Genomic DNA, 18,906 nt, shown 5'->3' on the forward strand with positions numbered 1-18,906 from the left:
CGAGGAAGCGCTGGGTTACAAAGTTGATTGCTCGCCGGCCCCCCCTCCCCGCTTTTTCCCGCGTTCCCCCCCTTTTCCTCTCCGTTCCCTTCCAATCAGCTCCGGGAGGGCAACGTAATCGACTTTATTAGGAACAACAGAAGAGTCGGGGAACTGCGCCCGGCGCAAACCCAGAGCTCTGTTAATGAGGCTGAGATACTTGCACGGTTCTAAATGCATTTGGTCGTCTTTGCTAGGGGCTGAGGGTTTGCAATTTGGGGTCCCGACCTTCGCGCCCTCTGCTTTCCCGCCGCACTCCACCCCACGCTCTGCCGCGGACAGGTCCGAATTGTAGGCCGGGAGGTTGGGTGGGATGGGGTGGGGTGGGAGGGAGTCCTTGACCAGCGCCGCGGGAAGTTGGAGAGGTCGGAGGGGAAAAGCGTATCCGAAAGGTGTTGCTTTTGGCCTCCTGCCCACTCGTGAATATCCCTTCCCCCACTTCTTAGAGCCCCGAGAGCCGGTGACTGAATTTCCCCGTCCTCTCTTGGCGCTTAGGAGAGCGCCCCCAGCTCCCACCACAGCCCCCCGCAGGTGACAGCTCCCCGGCCTCCCCGGCGACAGCGCCCGCCCCGGGAGACTTCCCCTGGCACGCATCTCCCGGACCTCTCTGAGTCAAACAGGCTTCCGGGTGAAGAAAACCGCCTCACGGACCGTCCACTTGGAAAAACTCCCTTCCCCTCTCTGTCTCCCCGTCTGCATCCGTCCTGCCGCCTCTCTGCACACTCGCGCCCCCCGCCCCCGCAAGATTTGGGACATCCCGGCACAAACTTCAATGCCAACTTTGCAGCGGGCGCGGACGGGAGGTTCGGTTTCCTTAGTTCGCGGCTTTGTTAAACTTTGCGGAGTGGAGAGTCCACGGACGGGCTTTCTCCGCGCGTGCCTTTGCGGGCGCCCACCCGATGTGGGGTGCAGGGGAAACGCCCGGGGGCGCCGGCGGCGTCGCTGCCAGAGCTGCACAGGCTTGGGCACCTCCAGTCGTGTGCGTGGCGTTTTGTCTCCAGACTTGGGTTTGATGGGAAGAAATTAAAGGGAGTTTGGTACTGTAAATCACGGTAACATCCAAGCCAATTGTCTTAAACAAAGGAGAGTGGGTGAAGCTTCATCAAGGAGAGAAATACCTAAAGGAGACAGTGCTCTTTTCTCTGTGTGCATTTATCCACAAAGCAGAAAGGGGTTCAGAGTTTTCAAACAATCTCATATCCCCAGTGTGGGCCAAACAGCTTCATATTTTCTTTCTGGAACCCTCACCCTCAACACACACACACACACACACACACTCACGCGGGTTGGCTTTTGTGTTAGGAGCTTCTGTTTGGCTACATGCAATCTCGTTTCCCCGTATTGGATTTTTCGAGGCTCTTAATACCTTCTCTGCTGGGAGCTGAAGGCAGCCTTCCCTGTGCCCTCACAGTGATTATGCAGCGGTTACAATTACACCTCTTGTCTCCCTTGATGAGCAGTTGCAGTTAGATGCCATTGGATCTTGTGTGATTTCAGTGGCAGACCATAATTAAAATTTCTTGCACCTTGTGCTTTCAGAATTAAATTGGCCTATTATCCCTGTCTGACCTTCATCCTCTTTGAGGTTTTTGCACAAGCAGCAAACCATTACACATAGTTTCCTGGTGTTTGTTGGTGTGTTTCTTTTTCTTTTTCTAGGCTGATCTCCTAGCTTTGCAGAGCCCATTATCCATGATGTAGGCTTCCTAGAGCACTTCTGAAACTAGTAGGATTTCTGGGATGCTACCACCAAGGAGAAGCCCTAAGGGCACTCATGAGTGGCTGGTGGACATTGGAGTGACTATAGGGTCAGAACACTTGTCTGTTCCAAACAGGGTTTGTCTGGAGTAAGTGGTGCTGAAGATTGTTTTTCCCGAAGAATTTGGTTAATGACAACAGCCTCAAAAAGTGGCGGGTGCTAACTGTAACTAGATTCCCTCAATTAATAAACTGCTTTATTCCAATTTCCTTGAAAAATATCTATGTATAACACTTCTTGGAGGAAACTGTGTAAGTTTACTGCTTACCTCCTCTCCTTCCTCAATTGCAAAGGCTGTGTCTCCAGTTCAGATCAGAGCCAGCCCATGTTGAACAGTGACTTAGCCTTTCCTCTTTCACTTAAACAGTAATTTTTTTTTGCTCTTAAACAAATCTAAAAATTTGGGTAGGACCCAAATATGGGAAATAAATATCAACAAAATGTAAGTGAAAAATTTCCCACCAAACTTCCCTAAGCTGGAAAACAAAGGAAACTAAGGAAAGAATAGCAACAAAGTGGGCAAGCGGAGACAGTAGTTGAAGGAACAGTTTGTAGGCTGGAAAGTCAAGGTAAAGTTCAGAAACCTCCTCTGCTCTCTCCAGTGAGAAGAGAACTCCTCCGCTGCTCATTGTTACTGCTACTTAAGAAGTCAGTTGTCCTGGATGTGAAGTGTCTCTCTAATATATCTGCAGTAGGCCAAGTGAGAAAAAGAAATGTCCCCTTTGAACTGGCCAGAATATATTTTTCTTTTTGATCACTCTTTTTGCTGATGAAAGTAAACTTAGGAAGAGCAACTTAGGGAGAATATAAATGGCAAAGCTCTTGTTTGTAAGGGTGTGAGTACCACATACACCACACACACAAATATACAGCACAAAAACAACCACCCCACCAAACAATGACAATCCATGAGCCCCAAAGTGACCAGGCAAGTGAGTTAACTAGCAGGCTTCAGGCTCCTCATTGGTAGAGGAAAGAGTTTAAGGTCACTTTCAGTTCTAAAATTGTGTAACTCTTTCAGTACTTAGAGAATTGTACGTGACATTTAGACTGTTGTTTCGTTGTAGCCTTCTAGATTTGAAGGAGAAAATTTAAACATTCACTATAAAAGCAACTAGCCTCCAGGAATTGGCTTTGGTTTAGCCAGCTTAAATATTCTCCTATTTCAATGTCCTTCTTACCGGAAAAAAAAAAAAGAAAAACACATACACACATTTTTTTTGCTTGCCTTTTTTTTTTTTTTTGGCACCAGTGTCTGTAAACTAAACCTTTAATGGGATTTTGCAAAAAGGCTCTGAAAGCAACATCTTACATAGTAGAACTTGGGGTATTTATAAATTCACATTATATATAAATTATTTATATAATGCTTTTGTAAAAACTTTGAGCCACTATGAAACCATACATCTGATACATCTAGTATTCTAAATACATCTAAATACATTCTAAATATTTAGAAATTATTTAAAAATGCAGTAGTGCCTGAAGGAAAAGATATTTTTAAAAATATAACTTTATCCTCCTTAAAAATAAGCCTGCAGAAAACTTAAAAATAATTTTCCTTTGATTTCATGTTTGGTGAATTTAGCTCCTGAAAAGGCAGCATTGGGGGTGGTGGAAGCAGGGAGGGGAAGGAGACCATGTACCCTGAAAAGAGAGTGCAGTCTAAAAATCATGAACTTGAATCCCATTATGTGCAATTTGCTCAGCTTCAAATTAGTCATGTCTCAGGAATATAATGGTTGAAAAAGCAGGTCACTGTTCTTAGCTATTCTAAAACTGCTAAGAGTATGAAGATCAGAACTGGATTAATAGAAAATTGTTGCATTGTTTTCAGCATACCCACAAATGAGACCATTCCAAACATAAACTGTAAGTATCAACAAATCACCAATTATTATTTCTTTAGAAAAGATCATTATTTCTTCCAAAAGGTAACTTATGTGAGTGGCCTTTTTAAATTTTTAATGTTGAGGATGTAATGTATACTGTATAAGATATAACATACACACATATGTAATCAATTTTCTCAAATTGTACATGGATTATCTACTTCTTTCAATGATGTAACCCACACGATTGTGCTAGTATTGTTTAAGTGGAGGCAACTGGTCTTTACTGTGACCCATTTATGTGAGCTTTTGTTTCTGCTGCTGTTGTTTATTTGGAAGTTGCAGAATTTTAAGAAATTAAATTACAGTTATGCAGAGTATATGTGTTTACTCTCCAATTTATTCGATTTTAAGCTTGTTGCATTTATTTTAATATATCTTAATGATGCAATAGTTGTAATCCTTCAGTATTTGGGTATCTGGTGAGAATCTTGACAAGTATTAATCAATTGGTTTTTGGTCGATGTTAAGCCATATTTTTCTGTATTCGATTCTGCTTTTTATTTTGTAAAATGTCATTGTTTTCCTCTTTGTTAACTACTAGAAGTATCTAATGTGGTTTGTAGGAGTACTGTGCAACCTTACAAATTAATCTTTTTTAAAAGAGCATGACTTTTTTTTTTAGTAATTGAAATTACAATATTTGACTTAAAAAAACTAAACTATTTGGTTCTTGCAGTGTAATCATGCTCGTGCTAACTATCTCTAATTGCTCTTTCTTTTTTTTTTTTTTTTTTTTTTTTTTGAAACGGAGTCTCGTTCTGTCAGCCAGGCTGAAGTGCAATGGCTCACTGCAACCTCCACCTCCCGGGTTCAAGTGATTCTCCTGCCTCAGCCTCCTGATAGCTGGGATTACAGGCGCCTGCCACCACGCCCAGCTAATTCTTGTATTTTTAGTAGAGACGGGGTTTCACCAGGTTGGCCAGGCTGGTCTCGAACTCCTGGCCACAGGAGATCCACCTGCCTCGGCCTCCCAAAGTGCTGGGATTACAGGCACAAGACGCCTGGCTTGAATTGTTCTTTCATCTGATTGTTCTTTCAATACAGCCTGTCTAGACTTCTATTCGAACTTTCCCTTTTCCTGTTACTGTGGGAAACATTTCCTTGAGCTAATAGTGTTATGTGTGGCTTTGTGAGGTTTTCAGGTTCCCTGCCTGAAACCCAGATAGAGACTTAAGGCCTTCCCTTCCTACATGACATTTTACAATGATTTGACCTTAAAATTTTTAAATCCATATAAACTGCAGAAATATTTCTTACCTTATATTCCTCATAAAGGTGTTTCTATGGAGATTTAGAATTTTGAATTTATTGAAATTATATAAAGGTCCTTAGTTTAAAGCTCCTGTGTGCTACTTGCCTGATTTGCAAAATATCTATTAGGGTGTACTGTGTGCTCAGGATGGGGCTTTGCTAACACGGGGTGTACTGTGTGCTCAGGATGGGGCTTTACTAACACGGGGTTAGTAAAGAGGAGACATGGAGCTTGAGTAAACTAGGGGAGCTGTGGGTAGAAAAGAGCCCCTCTTGATCTAAGTTTACAACAAAAGATTTCCTAGGATGTAGTTTTCTAGCATCAAGATAATTTTCACTTATTTATTGGGAATTCGAGAATGTATGAAATTAGAACGCCTACTAATTATACCACCAACTAATTATATTAATATTTCATCTTGAAATAGATATATTAATAAAATGATAAAATGTTTAACATGTATTGAATGTGCAATATGTGCCAAAGCCTGTCTAATTTCATCTATACAAAACCTTGGCAAATTGGTGTTTTTGTACCCATTTTACATGTAAGGGTACTGAGGTGCAGAAAGATCTAGTAAAATTGCACAAGATTACCTAGCTACTCGTGGTCAAAGCTGGGATTGAACTCCAGTCAATCGGACATCAGAGCCTAGATTATCAGCTTTAGGTGATCCTCCCACTTTCCCCAAAACCTTGACTTTTAGGCCTGAATAAAAATCTGAATGCAGGGAAACATGAGAATAGCACTAAAACTGATTTCTCATTTTTATAATCAGGTAACATCAAAAGGAAGAAAATATTAAATGTGATGATAAATGAAATGGAATCCAGCTGTACAGACCCAAAAAGTGCCTTGCCAAGGCTGAGGGAGGACATGTCTTGAGAAGTTTGCCTGTGCCAGTCCAACCAACTCCATTCAAGTTCTAACCAGTCCCCATAATTGTATGAATCATACAATTGACTAAAGCAGCCAAGTTTGTTAACCATCAAATGTTTGAGATTCTGCTACTTGCAAGAATATTACTCAATTTTATTTTCTCTAGTTGGTGATTTTAACATACATGTAGTTATACAGTAAGTCTGGACTTTTTCAAAGGAGAGGAAAGAAAGAATCAGTGGAGGTTGGAGAGGTTTTTAGAGGGTGTGGGTTGGCAGTGATGGTGGAGGAATTGAGAAAAGAGCCTCTTACTGAAAGTTGAAAATTCTTTTCCCCTACGGAGTTTTGTTTATATGTACACCCATGCATAATAATGAGGGCATTTTAAACCAGAGACTCCTACAAACAGCCACCCTGACAGCAGGAATAGGTACATTTTGTTCTTTGGAAAATATGCTAATAGATTTCTCTATTGAAAAATTTGCAGCCCTTGATTTTGATAGAGACCCTGAGAGGTAATGGGACACAGGGAGCATCAAGACATGAAATGATCACGGCTATTTCATTTAGGTCTTACTTTTTCTCTGAAGGGTTGTGATGGTGGCCTAATAAATGTGCCAGCACTGCACAGTTCTAGAGAAAGTGCCCACATGGGGATGTGGGAAGGAGAGGAGGAGAGTGGAGAGGAGGAGCTTGAGACATGCCAATTCTCAAACTTAATGATCTCAAACTTTAGTGTTTTCTAACTTTTCTTTTCATAAAATGACAAATCTAAAAGGATTGCTAAATTAAAGAAAATAATGATGTATAATTTATAATATAAAAGTACTAAATTTCTATAGCCTCTTACTACCACCTCTTCCCCCCGTCCCCACATTCTATCCCTGACTAAATCTTGTAGGGGAGCAAAAGCAGTAATCATATTGGAAGACTGGGGGACTATGGAAAGCATTTCACATATAAAGATTCACTTAATGATCATATCAACCCAAAGAAGTAAATACTTTCTTCAATTTTCACATGAATCCATGGCTCATTTAAGAACCTTTTTTGAGGTTGCAGAGATAGTAAATAAGAGTGCAGAGATAGTAAATGAGAGGGCTAAGACTCAAGCCCACAGTCCTTGATTGAATCCTAAGCCATATTCTTAAGCTTAATGCCACCTTCCTCCCATTGTCCTTTCCATTTCTATGGGAAACAAAGGGGTGAGTGTAGTGAAACTGATTCTACACAGATTCAGCAGAAGATGAAAGCTCAATCTCCCCCACCTTTTCGTTTTGCTTCCACCCCTTCCCCAAACCATGCACTCACATCACTGCATGGTTACTGATCATTGGCCTATTACTTCCTAAACCAAGGGATCCCCAACTCCTAAGACATAAGAACCGCCTACACCAGCCACTGTAAATATTGACCAGTGTTTCTGGGCCATGCTAAGGAGGACTGAACCTGAGAAAATTACATGCCAACACTCCCCAAAGGAAATTATTGCATACAGCAAAAGATGCCTTAGAGTTGTAATAGGAAATTTGTCGAGATAGTGGGCCCTCTGAATGCTCCCTGGATTTAGCATACATCATAGGTCCTGAAGGTAGCTGTTGAAGAAATGAGAGTGTAATGAGGATGTGGAATAGGAAGATGGGGGTAGAATATAGACTCAAAATAAAATGAAGGGCTCTGGAAATATATGAGACTGTCTTTTCAAGGACACGGCTTGTGCCTGGATGTCCAAAACCTGCTTCCAGTGCCACCCAATCCCCCAAACCTGAGCTAACATTTCTATCTGCTATGCCTATTTAAATCCTGGGACTTCAAGTTTAATTTTCTGCTTCCCCTTTCTCCTTAGTACTCCATTCTCATAATGTGGCCAAGGGGTATTCTTTCTTTGCTGGCCCACAGGAATTACAGGGTCTTCTTAAACATCTGGTTAATTCCCTGGGTTAACTCAGAGGTTTTATCCACAGATACACATTTCCAAGAAAGCAGAGGTAATTGAAAGAAAAGGCCAAGTTATTACATTTGTTTTGGCAAGGCATTATGATTTTCCTTTAGAAAGAAGATAATAAGTCTGTAAATGGTTGACTCAGTTTTTCAGACCTAGTTTAATAAGGCCAGCCTCATGAAAGTTGGTTGGAGGCCTGTTAACTGCTGCCTTAGTCCTGGCTGACCCCCTCCAAAAGAGAGAGCTTCTGGTCTCAAAGCAGCGTCATTTAGTGGAGAGAAACTTGGCTAGGACTCTGCAGACAGCCTATGGCCTCAATGATCCCAAAAAAGTCATAAAATCTCATTGACTCCCTCTCTCAACTGTGATGTGAAACAGAGCCCTCCTTCCTCATGGGGATTGCTACAAGCATAAAATATCACTGGAATCTACTATCTTGAGGACTTGGCACTTGTTGGAGTGTCTCATTGAGCCAAGCCTATCAGAGATGTGATTTCCAAAGGACTTTGCATTGAAACCATTTCATTAATCCCAAATCCATCTCTCCTACTTTTCTTTGTCCCTCTCTGTTCTTAGATCTGGGAAAACTTACACATGAATGACACTGTTTATTATCCATTCTTTTCCTTCTTTGAGTCACCACCACTTTGCCCAACACCTAGATTTGTAGATCTGTTGAGGCAGAAGGAATGGGAATGACCCAAAACCTTACTTGGTTTGGGTTTGAAAGTTTAAGGAAGTCATCCTTCTTTCTAACATTAGTTCCTGTGCTATAACCAAGTATTTCATTATGAACCTCCCCCAAATGATAAATATTAACGTCATTGTAGAAAACTAACAAATAAGAACACAAGTCCAAATCTTCTCCTAAAGCATGCACATTTCACTCCCAAGAGAATCTCTCATGCTTTTACTCAATCTATTACTTTTACTTTATATGCAATGTTAGTGAAGCTTGATTATGCCATTTTGTAAGTCTATCCTTCTGAGTTGGGATGATTTGCCAACCCTCACTGGCAGCACAGACTTGTAAAAGTATGGTAACATGAGGACATAGGAAGAGACAAGAAATCTATTGAAAGTCTCTATTCAGAATAAGAATGCCTGAGATTCAGGGGTCTCTGGGATATTAGGCAAGTCATTTCACACATCAGTGGTACCTCCACCCCTGTCCCCCACCCCCACCCCGCACCTTGGCAGCATCAATACATTCTAGGCCAATATGATACTTGATCCCACCCTAAACCTATGGGATTTTGTGACTGACTGTGAGTGCGGCTACTTGGACCCATTGTATTCATACACTTTGTTGGTGTTTGGCCTGAATAGAAGCTGAAGAGCTTGTCGGTATTAAATCATAAGGATGAAGGGGCCTTCAAGACTATCTTGTTCTACCTTAATTTAGAAGGAATTTGAGTCCAGGAAAGGGAAGCCATTCAGTTCATGCAATTAGAGGTGGAGCCATGGCTTGGATGCAGTTTCTAATGCTACTCAGTGCCCCAAAGATATATGTCCTTCAGAGTTTCAGTGTGAAGACCATCTGATTTCTGTCTAAGGCTATTAAAGAGTGCATAGCCATTCCCAACTGGTGCTTCTTATAGCTGAATTGATTTTTCTGTTACTTGAAAATAAAATAGCAATAACTTTGTCATCTCCCCCTTTCCTTTGTATCCTTAATATACTTAGCCAATCCCTTATGGAACAACAGAATTGTATGGAATGTTATGCTATGCTATGTGGATTTTAAAGAACACTACAGAATTAAAAAAAATAAATAAACTAAATTCCTTCCTTGCTTGCTGAGGGCGTGGTACATTCCCTTCCTCCTGCTTGGGGAAATGTAAATTTAAAACTCTAAAAAACACACACCAAAACCACGCAGTATAGTCATTACTTAACCAATCTAAAGCATAGTCCTTGCGTCTAGTTTTAAGACTTTATCAGTCTGAGGCTTCCTTGACTAAAAAAATCTATGACTAATTCTTGTGCTTTCGGAGGATGTTTGTGGCAGGCATAATTCCGAAGTTGTAGTGAGCTTGGGGTAAAGTCACATAGCTCTATATATTTTGGTCGGATTTACATACAAAAGCAGCAACAAAATTCCTCATTCTTCATCTCTGCCATTTCTTCACTTTGAAGGTAATTGCAAGCAGAAAATTCACATTGCCAAAATAAGGCTTACAATGTTGTGGGCCCCTCCTTTGTGACTAACAAACGTATTTTTGTGATTTGAGTGGTGCAAGTATTATACTGTAAATTCTTCCTCCTCTGTCTTTTCGTTTTGTTAAAACTGAGCAGAGTCACGAAGCGCTATGTTTTTCTGCACCATCTAATTTAGCTGAAATAAATCTTGACTTTTAAGTCTCTGTTTAACCAGCTTGCCTTCAGGTGATCACCACTAAAAATGTTACGTTCCATGTTTTATGAATTCCAGCCTTCTTTCGAGGCAGAGCAGCCCTTTTTGAGGTTCAATTTCTTTTACTCAGTTCCCATATATTTTATCTGTTCTTATTTAGGTTGTAATTTGCCCCAGAGCAGAATGCCTCAGACGTGGAAAAGACATAGAAAAGACATTCCTTTCTTTTTTCGGTTCTGTTGAGCTAGTTCTGGCTTGTGTGAACCAGGCTTCTACCTTTTAGCTCCTGTGTGTCTGGGCTAAGTGATGTCATAGATAAGATTTTTACTGAGGCTTTGAAAAGACTGCACATTGGGCCTTGCTGTCACTTATAGAACATCTCAGAAAGGTTTTGCTTCTTGAGGATCATATGAGGATGTGGGGTGGGTGGGGTGGCTGTGATAGGCAACTGTGGGACCTCAGCTATCTTTTTATTCATGCCTCCCCCTGAATTTCAGAATTTGCAGGTCCATGAGCATGCCAGTATTAAATCCCTGGCACTATTCTTTGAACATGCCCAAACAGGACAGAGCTTTGCTCTATGAGATTGTGGTATTTCTGAGTAATAGTTGATGAAAGAGAAAAAAAAAGATAATTTGTAAATGCTCAAGATTTTTAAACTGAAAGGGCACTAAGGTCATCTTTTAATTAGCATTTGTTTCTGTTTTTACAGATATCAGAAGAATTCCTCCAGTACCTTCCTTCCCTCCCCCACCTACTTCTTGGAAAAGAGAAAGTTTAGGAGATCGATGAGCAGTATGTTTGGGATTTTAACAAAGTCAGGATAAACCTATATATGAGACAGTAATATTTCTGTGTTAAAACTTCGGCTAGTTACTTAAAGCAGCTCTGTAAAGGAAAGGCATTAACTCTTCCCACTTGACAGAACTGTTACTTTTGTAATTTTGAAATTTTTGAAATTTTAGTAATTTTGAAAGTTGCCTCTTGATGATGTGGGCTTCTTACAGGATTCTTGAGAAATAGTCATTCTATAAAAATAAGTGTTGGCTCGAGGTTTTCCACTTGACAGTTCATGTTAAATGAGAAGCTTAATCCTTGAGAAACTTGATCTCTCCATTCAAAGTGATTGGATTTCTATAATAACTGATGGAATGTGGTTTTATGGTTGATCAATGGCAGTGATCTGATTTATCTCTTTGTTATCAAACTTGCTTTGTAACCTAGACTAACCATTTAAATTCTGTGAGCCTCAGTTTCCTGAACCAAAAATCTCTGAGTCACAGGGGGTTGTGGGATTTAAATGAGAGAACGAGTTCCATCTTCTTGGGAGCCTGCACATAGGTGTTAGATCAATTAATATATGTGAGCCATTTCTCTGAAGGAGAGGTTGCCCATAATTAACTTTTCAAGTCTGTTTGTTTGTTTATTCTGGAGTCAACCTGTGTCTCGTAAGGTCAATGGCAGGTTATTTCTGCCTCTTAATGGATTGGATAAAATTAGAAACCCAGCCACCCTGCTTGATAGCCTTCCTATTAGGCAAGATCTATGATAGCCAATAGTCCAATAAGCAGGTCATTCATATATTCGGTAAATTAGAGTAATTAACTTGGGTTGTTTTTCCTCTTTTTAACCAACATTTAATTTGAAACTAAATGTTTGTCTTTTAAAATTCTGGGCCAGTATTCATGGCTCTTTAGAGCATAGATAAGCCCAGGTAGCATGACTTTTAAATGGATATCACTCATTATGTGGAAGAGATTTATTCCCTCTTTGCTTGCTGCGAAGTGAATCCCAGTTGTACTTCTGTTTTACATTATAAAATTGGAGTCATCATCCACTGGGAAATTTTTTTGCTTCTAGATAATAACATAAATGACAAAGACTTCTTAAAGTCAAACTTTGACTTTGAGGAAAAATGATTTTTAAAAATAAAATATTAATTACTTCTGAAACATTAGCTAGAATTATAGTTTATAAGAAATTTTAAACAAAAAATAATTAAAATATAACCTCTGTCAAACTGTAAGCTGTATGAGAATGAGGATGGTCTAATATACTCACCTTTATGGTTGTTACTACAGATCAATGCAATGTAGGTACCCAATAATATCTGTTGAAGAGGTGAATAGATGAATGCCTTGCATTTTGGACCTATTGTGGAGGTAACTAAAATGCTTCTACTTTAAGGCTTTGAGGTCTTCCCTAAGTTTTATAACATTATATTCCAGGCTATTATTATTTAAATGGGGGGAGGGTTTTTATTATTCACTTGAACATAAAAGATTGTGTTACCTTCATAATATACATGCTTACATTTCTAAAATGGTACAATTTTGGAGTTGGAAAGAGACCTTTTTCCATTATATTGTGGAAACTAAGGTCCAAGGAAGACATAGTGAGAAATAAGATTTGAACTGAGCTTTCTGACCACTAGTGGAGAGTTTCATTACCTATGCCTACTGTTATGCTGATTGTTATTATGTCTGGGCTATATATTTTGGTCCCTACTTAGCCATAAAGCCAGATAATTGACTGTGGCTGGTTGTCTATACTAGTTGATTAAAGTTGAGTGGGAAGAAGGGAACACACAGAAGTATATATATTTCCAAATTTTGAATATCCAAATGGAACTGTTGAACTGTAATGCAAATTTTGAGATTTACTGTCTTTAAGAAGTAAATGTGTTTCTTCTGTTCCATGAGGGCTATTTTGAAGGGGCTTCTTTTAGAAGATCCACGTAGTTTGCTTAATTTTCTATAAACTTTTAAAGATGAAAAACGAATCATTGAAAGTTATCCTTCTAAGAATTTTGTACATTTATTTACGGTTGTACTTAGAGACCAATAATGTATTTATGATGTCAGCTTTTATAAATGCCCTTGACAGGAAAATATAGTTCATTCAAGTAACTACCTCTGCATTCCACTGTATTCAGCTTATAGATCTGGTGAGTGGGAATGAACTCATTCGCACATTCCTTCAGGATTCCTCCAGGTTCCTGCACACAAGCTGTGCCAAATGTCTGCCTGCAGGCAAAGAGGAACCCAGGCCTGTGACTTGCAAGTAAAGCCAGGCAGAGGTGCGAGGCAGGAACAGGGATTAAAGGAGAATATGTAAGCTGAAAGGGAAGGAAGCAAGTGTGACAAGGCCTCAAAATTACAGTGCCTGGCAAAGAGTACACACCTAGAATGTGATAGGTATGATTTTATCATTAATCTTATTCTTTTGATCCAGAAATGAGTTCTTAAAGGTAAATCACCCACCCAGGGATCTTTGGAGGCTGGCATAAAAGGTCTTTGCCTGCTGTGAACCTAGTTGTACTGGTTCAGAGAAATATAGATGATTCCAGTTCCAGACTTGGATGTACAATTTCTGGTTTGAACTTAAAAGCCCGTGACTGGAAGTAGGTATTTTTGTCCCCTCTCAATATCTTTTATATTTTTGAACAAGAATAAAATGATGTTAAAGGAATTAAAAACAAAGAAAAAAGAAAAAAAATCCACCATTTTGATACAACCATTCTATGTTAATATTTTATTCTTTCCCCTTCTGTGACTGAATATTTCCAATTTTCTATAAAAGAAATGTATAAGCCTACTTAGCAGAGGCTCAGAAGTTTATTGTGTATGCTGCTTCTACCAGTTGTATGTTTACTTTGTAAATTCAGCAGTCAGTTCCTCTTCTCTTCCGTCAATACTCTTCTCTGATACTTAACTCAAGATTGTGGTTGAGCCATTGAACCATGGGAAATTCATTTTCAAAATCTGCTTAATTGCTGTGAGACTTTTAATTTGTTCTGGATGATGGTGCTAATGTCTGGGAACTGGGACTGCAGCCCTCCAAAGTTGTTAATTTAATCAACCGCTGTGTCCTTGCCATGCCTAATGAAGCCGGGGGCGGTGGGGGAACCAGACCCCTCTCACAAAGGGGCTGGGTTCCTCCTGACCACCTTGTCAAAGATAAATAAGAGGGGCCCCACAGTTAGGTTGAACACTTGGGGCAAATTACCAGAGTGTCAGCCCACGTTATCCAAAGCCCAGGGTTATGCTTCCCAAAATAATTACTGAGTAGGTTTTATGTAGGACCCCGGAGTTTTAAGGCATGGGTTTTGTGTGCGTGTGTTCACACCTGCCAATCTGCAGAATTCTTCAGTCAGTTTGGGGTTCTGTTATGGCTTTGTCCATAATCTGTAAGATCATAAACATCACCCCCAGACTATTGATGTTCCCGTTAACCACTGAAGTTTTCCATGGCGAGACTGGTGAAAGCTTGCTCTGTCCTCATGATAAATTAGCTTGTTTATTCCTCTTCTGCTTATTTCTATCCTGCTGTTGGTTAGTGTAATGAAGCAGAAGTCCATTGTATGTGTTCATTGGGTAGCGATCCTCTGGCACCAAAGGGGGTAATTGAGTAGAAAGGCGGAATGCTGTTGGTGCATGGGAGAAGTTAACACCACATGAGGTCACCAGGCTTCAAGCTTTAATCAATGTGGACACAATGCAATTGAGATTGTGAAAAGGGTTTGTTTATAGTGTGAGAGTAAGGGTCAGTAGTTAATTTGAAATGCTGTAGGTGTGTTTTCCTTGAACCAAGAAGGTACAGAGCATGTGTCATAGAGGACTGTAAATATCCTCAAGGGAGGGACGTAATTGGGGTGGGGATTTAAAAAGAAGGGCATTTAAGAACTTCAGTGTACTTCTTTATTGCTCCATCCATGTTTTATTTAAAATTTTTGCCATTTTTTAAAATGAGGAGACTGTGGAAGAAAAGTATTTAAGTCCATAGTATAAAAGCACAGCCCTACCAACAAAGAACTTTATCTTTTTCAGCAGTGATTTCCTTTGGGAAGATATTTGGAGTACTATAAAATATTACCAATAGGACCCCTGTATACTAATTCTGAAAGAATGCTCACTCTCAGAAGTTTATATCTTTAGGATTTGTCATTGTTGTGGCTTGAATTAAATAATATGAAAACCATTAACCCTCTGCTTGTTCATGCTGCTGCCTTTTTCCATCTCAGGGCTCCAGTCTGTAAAGTGTGCCCGTCTGCTTTTTGGATTAATTTTGGCATTTACCCCCATTATTGTCTAAGTTTCAACAGCTAGAAACACAGCTTCAGCCAATTTGAATGTAGAGAGGGCCTGCCCTTTTGCTGCAGAGAAACTTTGCAAACAAACATCTGGTTTCTGAAATGACTGCAGGGAAAAGAAATGAGGGTTATGGAGGAGCCAGAGGCTTGCCGTGAACTCTCCCATGATTTGTTGTGTGTTTGTGAAATCTAGGTAATGCACTGATACGCCTGATACCTCACATTTGTATAGTGCTTTTATCCTTCTTGAAGGTACTTTAGTAGAAATCATCTTATTTGATCTTCCCAACAACACTCTGAGATAGGCCAGTCCACCAGGGATATTTACATTTTAAACTTATGAAAACTGAGATGGAGAGTAACTGTTTGTGGTATGGTTTCTTTGGCAAGGCAGTAGCTATGTTTGTGGAAGGAATAACTCTTGGGATTTGAATATTAATTGCTACATTATGACAAGTTGAAGAACAAGAAAAAAGAGTAGTTTTAAAAAATATGAATTATTTGTGATAGAAATCACTGTGTATTGGCCAAACATTTCTTTTTGAGCTCTCTTCCAGGACAAGTAAATGACAGTTGTGGTCCATCTTCTTCACCTTCCTCTGTGTGGCAAGCCATTCCCATAAACAGTTGTTGATTCTCTCTTTACATATTTATTCAACACATTTTAGCCTGCTGAGGGTGTCCAGAGTTTTTCTCTTTCCCCGGGCGGAATCTGGGTCTTTAGAACCCCTGGGTAAATCTTAAAGAAGGAACCAGGGAGTGCCTAGGAGATGAGGGTGAAACTAATTTACTAGGTTTAGTTAGTGAATGATGCTATTGTTGCCCACTTTATTAATTATTTTGTATTGTGCCTTTCTACTTATTTAAGCCATGCTAATAAACATACATTGAAAGGTTAGTGTCAGTATGATAACCCATAGTATGGATATAATTAAATTGCTCAATCTATTGTTGGACATTTAGAATAATTCCAGTTTAAGGCTATTATAAACAATACTGGAGAAATCTTCTTTGTATTTAAATTCTTATGTACGTCCTTTATTATTTCCTTAGTAAATTCACTTTTGTGAATTTATCTTAGGTAAAATGAAATGCACATTTTTAAGGATTTTGATGGTCAGTGATAATCATCATATCACCATATGGGTGATTGGCTAATGATGTGGCTAATGGCCAAATCTGGGAATGTCTATCTCTTTGCATGTTAGCCAGTACTGATGATTACTTTTGTTTAAAAAATGTTTCCCAATGTGCTGATAATATCTTATTCTTTTAATTTACATTTCGTTGATTAATAGTAATGGTAAACCTCTTTTCATGTGCCTACTGGCTACATATATTTTTATATGACTTGCGTGGTTGTTCCTTTCTTTTAATATACTATTTTCAAAGTTGGATCATCCCAGTAATACAACTTCTTGGAGATTAGGAAAAGAAGGAAGATTTATTGGGGAGGATGATTGGTGTTTTTTGGCTGCCTAGTGTTTTGCCTATTTGTTTTGGCAGCAGGATCTGCCTGAATCTCCTTTGTGGAGCATTTTTTTCCCCACTCTCGGTCCATGTGCCTTAAGAAAATCTTCACTTCTGATTCCAGTGATGGACATGTGACCAAGCCAAGCACTAGCCACAGTGGATTTATGCCTCAATTTAGTCTAATTAGAGTGAATTCTGAGGCTTGTGTGAAGGCTACCAGGAAGAGATGTCCTCTCTTTTTCTTACTGAATTTGAACTCACAGAATATAAGCCTGGAATTGTTGGAGTCTTTCCAATGAAGCCTGAGAATGAAGCTAATAAAATACAGGGTGGAATTCAATGACTGTAGAGAAGTGAGATCTGTTGACATAATCTGATTTCTCAAAACAACCACTAGAAGACTGCTTTATCTCTAGATATTTTTCAGTATCATCTTACTAAGTTAGTTTTTGCTCAAGTATCTTTGAGTAGGGTTTCCTGTCTCTTACAACCAAAAGAAACTGATACACTTGTTATGCCTTCTTCAGTTTAAAAATAAGTTGGTGGAACCAGATGCGGTGGCTCACACCTGTAGTCTCAGCACTTTGGAAGGCTGAAGTGGGCAGATCACCTGAGGTCAGGAGTTTGAGACTAGCCTGGCTAACATGGTGAAACCCCATCTCTATTAAAAAATACAAAAATTGGCCGAGTGTGGTTTCACATGCCTGTAGTCCCAGCTACTTGGGAGGCTGAGGCAGGAGAATCACTTGAAACTGGGAGGCAGAGGTTGCAGTGAGCCGAGATCATAACACTGCACTCCAGCCTGGGTGACAGTGCGAGACTCCATCTCAAAAAAAAAAAAAAAAAGGAGTAAGTTGGTGGAGGCCACTGCTGCATTGCAGAGTGTATTTGGACAGTTAGCTTATTTTGATGAAATAAGTCCTCTGTAACAATTAAAGAATAAAATAAGTTATGAAACCAACCTCTGTTAGGCAGCTCCTCTAACTAGAGCATTATTGGAAATGGGGGGGGGGTGTGTGTGTGTGTATGTTCAGAGATCACTGTTGAGCACCAAGTTGCTGGTGAAGATCATTAGTGACAATTCCTGGAACTTGGCCAGGCTGCTGGCTTTGAAGCAAAGCTCATTGCAACACGTGTTCCTGCTGGGCTGGATGTCTGTGTGAAATGGATGGCAACAGGATGTCCCAGCAGCTGAAATGAAGATCCTGAAGGCAGAAGAGAAGCTTTAATGACTGCCCAAGCCGAGCAGTAGTGCTGGGGATGGTTGGGAAATTCAGTAGATGTTATGATGACTCGAGATTTCTTTGGGACATCTAGGAGGCTGTGAGGCAGAGGAAGCAATGAGCAGCACACGTTGCTACAAGTCCTGAACTAGGTTAGCCATGGGCTACAGAAGGAGTAAACACACGGATTTTGCCCTCCAGCAACTTCAATTTGGGAAGACAAGATCCATAAAATAAGACAGTTTGTTGTTAAGGACTAAGGGTTCTAGGCATTTTTTAGATCAGATAATTTTTTTTTTGATACATGGGGGTTTGATATGGGCCTTTAAAGTATGGGACAGCCATCTGAAACAACTTGATGTGCGTAATCCAAGACAAGATTCATCTCACTCAAGGTGCTAAATTAATAATGAACTTAATACAGAAAGCCATGAACAGTGTCAAGAGTTCTGGCTCTCGCCCCATTTATCTCCTTGGTATATCATTGAATCCCTCATGCTTCCTCTTGTCTTTCCTTTTTTTTTGGAATGAAGTTTCACTCTTGTTGCCCAGGCTGGAGAGCAATGGCGCGATCTCAGCTCACTGCAACCTCTGTGTCCCGGGTTCAAGCGATTCTCCTGCCTCAGCCTCCTGAGTAGCTGGGATTACAGGTGCCCGCCACCATGCCTGGCTAATTTTTGTATATTTAGTAGAGACGGGGTTTCACCATGTTGACCAGGCTGGTCTTGAACTTCTGACCTCAGGTGATCCACCTGCCTTGGCCTCCCAAAGTGCTGGGATTACAGGCGTGAGCCACCACGCCCGGCCTTACTTCCTCTTGTCTTTCTAAATGGACCTGGTAATGCTTTCCCTTGGCAAATAAAAACAGAGGCATGTCTTTCCTCAAAGCCAAATATGGTTGGGCTTTTCCACCCATTTCTTTCTTCCTTATTAAAGGCACTAAAATAAATCTCCAGAGATGTTAGGTTACCTACCATTAGAAATTTATTTTAGATG

At 40.1% G+C, this 18,906-nt stretch overlaps 1 protein-coding gene and 1 long non-coding RNA gene across 3 annotated transcripts in view; both read left to right on the forward strand.

The window, feature by feature from the left end:
- WLS (Wnt ligand secretion mediator) overlaps positions 1 to 18,906 on the forward strand; it is a 134,771-nt gene that overhangs the window by 701 nt on the left and 115,164 nt on the right.
- Positions 334 to 17,546, forward strand: LOC134759455 (uncharacterized). The gene is made up of 2 exons (XR_010135682.1): positions 334 to 3,670; positions 10,835 to 17,546. It is a non-coding gene; the product is annotated as an uncharacterized LOC134759455 (long non-coding RNA).

The sequence above is a fragment of the Pongo abelii genome, chromosome 1, assembly GCF_028885655.2.
Source record: "Pongo abelii isolate AG06213 chromosome 1, NHGRI_mPonAbe1-v2.0_pri, whole genome shotgun sequence".
NCBI classification, from domain to species: domain Eukaryota; kingdom Metazoa; phylum Chordata; class Mammalia; order Primates; family Hominidae; genus Pongo; species Pongo abelii.